Here is a 6,548-nt window from a genome sequence, read left to right as displayed (position 1 = left end):
AAAAAACCAAAACCAAAACCAAAACAAAAAGAAACCCAATTAACAGTTATTTAAAGACATGTTCAACTTACATGAATACAAACCTCCATTTGGTGTAAATCAATTGAGCTTGGTGCCATCGACTGAGCCAGGCCTGTGTGAGATTCTTCATGGAGAGCAAGATATATTTATCTTAGAATTAAAGCTACCCACTCGTCATCATGATCACTTAACTCTATAGCACAGCATTTCCAGTTAAAAACGCCAAGATAAACTGACAACTAAAGTGGAAAAAGTAGATGGGGCACAGCACTGAAGCCCAGAATTATGGAGACCTAGCATTAGCCAGCCAGATACCATGCAGGCAGGGTGAAGCCCTGCTGAAGTCCAGCTGAGTATAGATTGTTCTACCGAACAGGAGTTACCTCAATGAAAACCCTGCTCTGTTCGGTCTAAGTGGAATACACCCTGACCTAACCTCTGCCCCTGAGCCTGGGTTCAGACCCAGCTTCCTTTTACAATCCACATCAAGTTGTTTTACTCGTCTGAGCCCCGGTTCCCTCATTCATTAAAACAAAGGCTATAATGAACACGTCTTTAAAGTATGAGTGTAAGTATCAATAGCATAATGTCCCCAGTTCTCTGGGACACAGTCTGTGTCAGAAAACTATCTGGTGCCGGAGATACACAGAAGGAAGCAAGACTGGCACTTTGTTCTCAGGCTTTCTCACTGACTAAGGTTTTGGAGACTGATCGAGGGAAAGAGCATTTGGATGCAGTGACTGCATATTGTTTACAGTTGGAAGCACACCCTGGATGGAAAACTTGCTGTTATTCCTCTCCCATCACTACCTCAAGGAAAAGGTTTCTATGTATCATGAAAGACCTTTCATTTCAAATCAAGATGAAAGCTAACCCAAAGGTCTGGAAGCCCTCGATTTCCATGAGATGTGGGGGAAATCCTTGCTAATCCGTTCTGGAGAACATACAAATGGCAGCCAACACTACACAGAATTTTTTTTCTCCAAATTCTTCTGGGAAGTGACTTAAAAGTCATCCAAGATGACAAGATTCATGCAGTGATTAGTTTTTATGGCCAAGCTATAAGCTCTTGAACACAAGGACCTAAAATAGAAGTGCTGACACCCCTGTAACTGGAGCTGTGTGGTTGGCACCTCCCCCCCCCCCCACAACAAGCTGTGACTGATGCATGAAACACACTTGTAATATCTGGTGCAGAGTTGAGTTGGAGAGAACCTGATGTAACTTTTATGTATAAGTACCCGGAACAGTTATCAAAATGTCTGATCTAGGTCATTCGTTGTTGCTCTCCAGATAGCCTTAGAGAAACACGGTCCAGGTCTCACTCAAAAGTTAGTTTACTGCAATAAACTAAGGGTTTGAAACCAAAACTAAGGTATAGTGGGTCAGTTTTACATTGACTCATTCAATGGTTCTGGAGAACCAAAGAAAAGTCTCTTGGAATAACTCCGGAAGGAAGTAATTGCTAAGGAACCTGTTCATAACATTTTGAGTAGCAGAAAGAATGAGACGGTAAAGAAAGAAACCAGAACAAGTTCCCAAACCACAGCTGCTGTTATCTATGGTACCCAGTATCTATGGTACCCAGTATCTATGGTACCCAGTATCTATGGTACCCAGTATCTATGGTACCCAGTATCTATGGTACCCAGTATGACACCCAGGGAGGTGTCAGTCACTTGTTCAGGGGTACAGATTTCACTACAGCTTGTTTATTTAGCTCACATTGAATATTTTTTTTGTGGCAATTGCCTGATGTTCTATGCAGTTGGCCCTTTTTTCGTTTGGTGTCTGCTTGACAAATGCCCCAGTGTCTTCAAAAGCTTTCTGAGTTCCACCACTTTGGGGAATCACTCAACTACATTTGATCTAGATAGGAACTCTAAAAGTTGAGTTCTTCCTCTTGCATCTCCCCTTGACCTATCTGTCCTCAGATGACCTGATTTACAGAGATGTGACTCGTTAAGCACCATGCTAAAATTGCTGGGTGTCAGGGAATAGTCTAATCAGGATCTAAGTTAATGAGTACCTTTTCGGAGATGGTTTCATCTCCTGTGTAGGTGGGTGAGGAGGAGGCAGGTGTAATACAAAGGCTTGTCAGCAAGGACAGGACATTCTGTTCGGGTTACCAAGGATCAAATGATTCGAGAGGGCAGACCATAAAGAGCTAAAGAGTGCGGTGTGTACCTGAGCACTTGAGTGAGGACATCAAAGGAAGAAGCCTCCAAGAGAATACCAAGAACTGTGAAGGTTCTTCGCAAGGGAAGGGTAAGTTTGGCTGGATGAAAAGAACATTGCCAAGAAATGGGGACCTGGTTGGAGAAAGGGCAGAGCTGGGACGGGCTCCCCAAGTTCTAGAACAGAAAGGCTCCAGGCAGAAGACTGTATCTAACCCTCCCTCTGTGCCTCCTAGTTTTGTTTGCCAAGGTTGGCTGGTACTCACTGGGGCAGACCGGACAGTATTTGTGCATCAAGACCTGTTTCATTTTAACCTCTTGTCTTATCTCCCCTAAATTAAGTTAAAATGATGTCTGACTATGCAGCTTGTTTCCCTCAGACTCAATCTCCTGAAGACTTCTTGGCACATCTCTAGAACCAGCTTCCTCCTCCTGAGCCATGTATGATTCCAGGGACCCTGCTTCGGCCACCTGGAACCTACGGTTATGATTGTAGACCCTGCAAGCCACCGTATTTGCTCTTGTTCTAGTCCTTGGTGGAGAGCGCAGGACTTGGCTTGCAGGGCAATCAGGTGCAAGGCCCCATAGCTGTCCCCTCCTTGACGTAAGCATTTTGTTCTTTGTGTCGACACGACTCTTTCCATTCAGCAGGGTTTTCTTGGTGACACTTTGGTTTGATCCCATATTATCCATGAATTTGTGGATTTTTTTTTTAATTTTACTTGTAGGGCACTAGTGAACAAAATGTTAAAAGCCTTCTCCTACACCCACTTCCCTCTCCCACAAACAGCATCTTCCACTGTCAACAACACTCACTCAAATAGCATGTTAGTTATAATTGATGGGCCTACATCATCATCACCACCACCACCACCACCACCACCACCACCACCACTACCAAGAGTTAACCATTTATATCCAAGATTCATATTAGCATTCTATACATTTGCACAAATGTACATGGTATGTGTTTATGATCTACCGTTGTGATAACATGCACAATGGTTTCACTACCCTTTCAAAATTCTTTGTTATGTTTACCCATCTCTGTGCCCTGACGTCTGATGTCCACTGCTCTTCTTACTCTTTGCCACAATCCTGTGCTTTCCAGAATGTCCCCTGGTTGCAGTCATCCAGTATGCCGTCTTTTCAGATTGACTTCTTCCAGTAACTTAGTAATGAACACTTACATTTCTTCCAGGTCTTTTCAAGGCTTGACTAAACACCTAAGAGAAGCAACTTAAGGGAGAAACGACTTAGTTGGATAACGGCTCAGAGGGTTCACCACATCAGGGAAGCCTGGCAGCTTGAATGAGTCAGACTATTGTGGCTGAAGGTTCCCACATGATGTGAACCACAAACAAACAAGAACAAGGAAATCTGGCCTGTCATTCTCAATGACTATCACCAGTGACCTTCTGGTGCCAGCCATGCTTCCTGCTACAAAGGCTCCACAGCCTCACAAAACAGGGGACCAGGGGTTCACACACATGAGCCTATAGAGGACACATCACAGTCAACATAAGAGTGGAACTGAGACACAGTGTGGAAGCCAGAGGGAAGAACACTGATCCTACATCTTAATAAATGGCCACAGGAGGACTGCCACTTGCTCTTCAGTAGCATGTAAACCTCAGATAGATTGTCATCTTTATGCTTTAAAGGCTACTTTAAGTGACAACGTTAATGATGTATTTAGTGATGACAGTTCAACACTAAATAAAGCCCAACCATCATAAGCTTATTGAATATAAGTGTCTCGCACACCGTGAGCCACCCAGCAATCTTATGCAAAAATGCAGATGTGCCACTAAAGACATAGACAGCTCATGACCTCACATGGTGTCTCTGCAGGACACTCACTTATGTGGATATGACAGAGCATGGGTCATTTGGACTGCTGAAGGGTGTTGTTTTACTGGGGAGATGGCTCAACCAGGAAAATGCTGACAGCATAAGCCTGAGGACCTGAGTTAAGACCCCAGAACCCATGTTACAAGGAGTCTGGAGTGATGCTGCACGCTTGGTATGCTGGTCCTGGGGAGTGGGAGACAAGGAGATCCCCAGGGCTCCAGAGCCAGTCAGTTCCGTAAGCTCAAGTTCAAGGAGAGACTTGTAGAAAACAAGTTGGCGTCTCCTTAGGAAGGACGTTTGAGCTGATATCTGTACTCCACACACACAGATACACACTTTATTTTAGAACCCATGCTCGTAAAGGAGAGTAGAGGTGGGTAAGTATGAAGACAGCACAGAACAGTTGCAGCTTTGATATATTTATTCAGCAGCTCCGACCTTGGATGGTCACACCTAGACTTGTGATTTGACTTAAGTAGTTTTCTCTTTTCCGGAGATAAGAGTTTTAGACTTCCTATACAGTACCAGGTAAATTATGTCTTAAATAAAAAAGCTTTGTATGGGATGGTTGCAACCAACTGTGGATCATCGTAAACTCGCCAAGCACATCTGAGGTAGGGCAGGCTAAGTGGTGGTATTCCGAAGGTTGGGCAGATTATTAGACTTTGGTTGGTCCATTGGTGTGGAGTCCTATCATGAGCAACAAGAGTAACTCTTACTGCACTGAGAAATAGTACTGCAAGTGCCAGAGAGAGGCCCACGTACAAAAAATGTCCTTTATTTTCTTCATTTTTTTTGTATTCATTATTATCATTATTATTTACTTCTTCACTTTACATCTACTCACTGCCACCTCCTGGTCACCTCCTCCCACAACCCTTCCCCTTAACCTTTCCCCTTTTCCTCTGAGCGATTGGGGGCCCCTCTGGATATTCCCCCACCCTGGCACATCAAGTCTTTATGAGTCTCTAGATACATCCTCTCCCACTGAGGCCTGACAAGGCAGCCCAGCCAGAGGAACATATCCCACAGACAGGCAACAGCTTTTGGGATAGACCCTGCTCCAGTTGTTTGGGACCCACATGAAGACTAAGCTGCACATCTGCTACATATGTGTGGGGAGGCCTAGGTCCAGCCAGTGTATGCTCTTTGGTTCATGGTTCAGTCTCTAAGAGCCCCAAGGGTCCAGTTTAGTTGACTCTGTTGGTCTTCCTGTGGCATTCCTATCCCCTTAGAGGATGTAATCCTTTGTTTTATTCTTCCCTAAGAGTCTCCAAGCTCCATCCACTGTTTGGCTGTGGGTGTCTGCATCTGCCTGAGTCAGCTGCTGGTTTGAGTCTCTCAGAGGACAACCATGCTATAATCCTGTCTGCAAGCATAACAGAGTATCATTAAGAGTGCTTGGTGCTTGCTCATGGGATGGATCTCAGGTTGGGCCCATTATAGGTTGGCCTTTCCCTCAGGCTCTGCTCCATCCTCCCAACGTCCCAACCCTTGTAGACATTTCTTGTAGACAGGATGAATTTTGGGTTGAAAGTTTTGTGGGTAGATTGGTGTCCCTATTGCTCCATAGGGGGCCCTGCCAGGCTATAAGAGGCAGCCTCTTCAGGTCCCATATCCCCAGTGCTGTCAGTCACAGCTAAGGACATCCCCATTGATCCTTGGGCACTTCCATTATCCGAGGTCTCTGTCTCTTCCTGGAGATTCCCCTTATGTCCCCTCCCCTGTCTGTTGCAGGTTTCCATTCATTTTCATGGCCATCCCTCCTTTCCATCCCCACACCTGATCCTGAACTTCCTTTCCCCTCCCCATCCTCTCTCTCTCCCAGTTCCCTCCCTCCATTTGCCCTTATGACAATTTTATTTCCTCTTCTAAGTAAGATTCAAGCATCCTTGCTTATGACTTCCTTCTTGTATAGCTTCTTTGGGTCTGCAGAGTGTAGCATAGAAATCCCATATTTTTATGGCTAATATCCACTTATAAGTGAGTATATACCGTGGATGTCCTTTTGGGACTGGGTTACCTCACCCAGAATGATATTTTCAAGATCCATCCATTTGCATGCAAAATTCATGATGTCTTTGTTTTTCCTAACTGAAAAGTACTCCATTACATAGATGTACCACATTTTCTTATCCATTCTTTGCTTGAGGGACATCTAGGTTGTTTCTAGTTTCTGGCTATTACAAATAAAGCTGGTATGAACATAGTTGAGCAAGTGTCTTTGTGGGATGGTGGAGCATCTTTTGGGACATATGCCCAGGAGTGGTATAGCTGGGTTTTGAGGTAGAACTATTCCAAGTTTTCTGAGTAGCTGCCAAATTGATTTCTAAAGTGGTTGTACAACTTTGCACTTGCACTAGCAATGAAGGAGTGTTCCCCTCACTCCACAGCCTTACCTGCGTGTGCTATCACTTGAATTTTTGATCTTGGTCATTATGATTGGTGTAAGATGGAATCTCAAAACTGTTTTGATTTGCAATTCCCTGATGACTA

General features: G+C 44.5%; 1 long non-coding RNA gene across 2 annotated transcripts in view; it reads left to right on the top strand.

Annotated features, from left to right (window-relative positions):
* LOC110317530 overlaps positions 1 to 6,258 on the top strand; it is a 12,905-nt gene extending 6,647 nt beyond the window's left edge. The window contains exon 3 of one of the 2 annotated variants that reach the window (XR_002380324.1): positions 3,400 to 6,258. This is a non-coding gene — a long non-coding RNA (uncharacterized LOC110317530). The remainder of the gene's footprint in view (positions 1 to 3,399) is intronic. The other variant, XR_003843484.1, reaches the window with a different exon arrangement.
* The last annotated feature ends 290 nt before the right edge of the window (positions 6,259 to 6,548 follow it).

This window comes from Mus pahari, chromosome 3 (genome assembly GCF_900095145.1).
Source record: "Mus pahari chromosome 3, PAHARI_EIJ_v1.1, whole genome shotgun sequence".
Classification (NCBI taxonomy): domain Eukaryota; kingdom Metazoa; phylum Chordata; class Mammalia; order Rodentia; family Muridae; genus Mus; species Mus pahari.
Note: the sequence above shows the minus strand (reverse complement) of the source record. Positions and strands in the feature narration are given on the sequence as shown.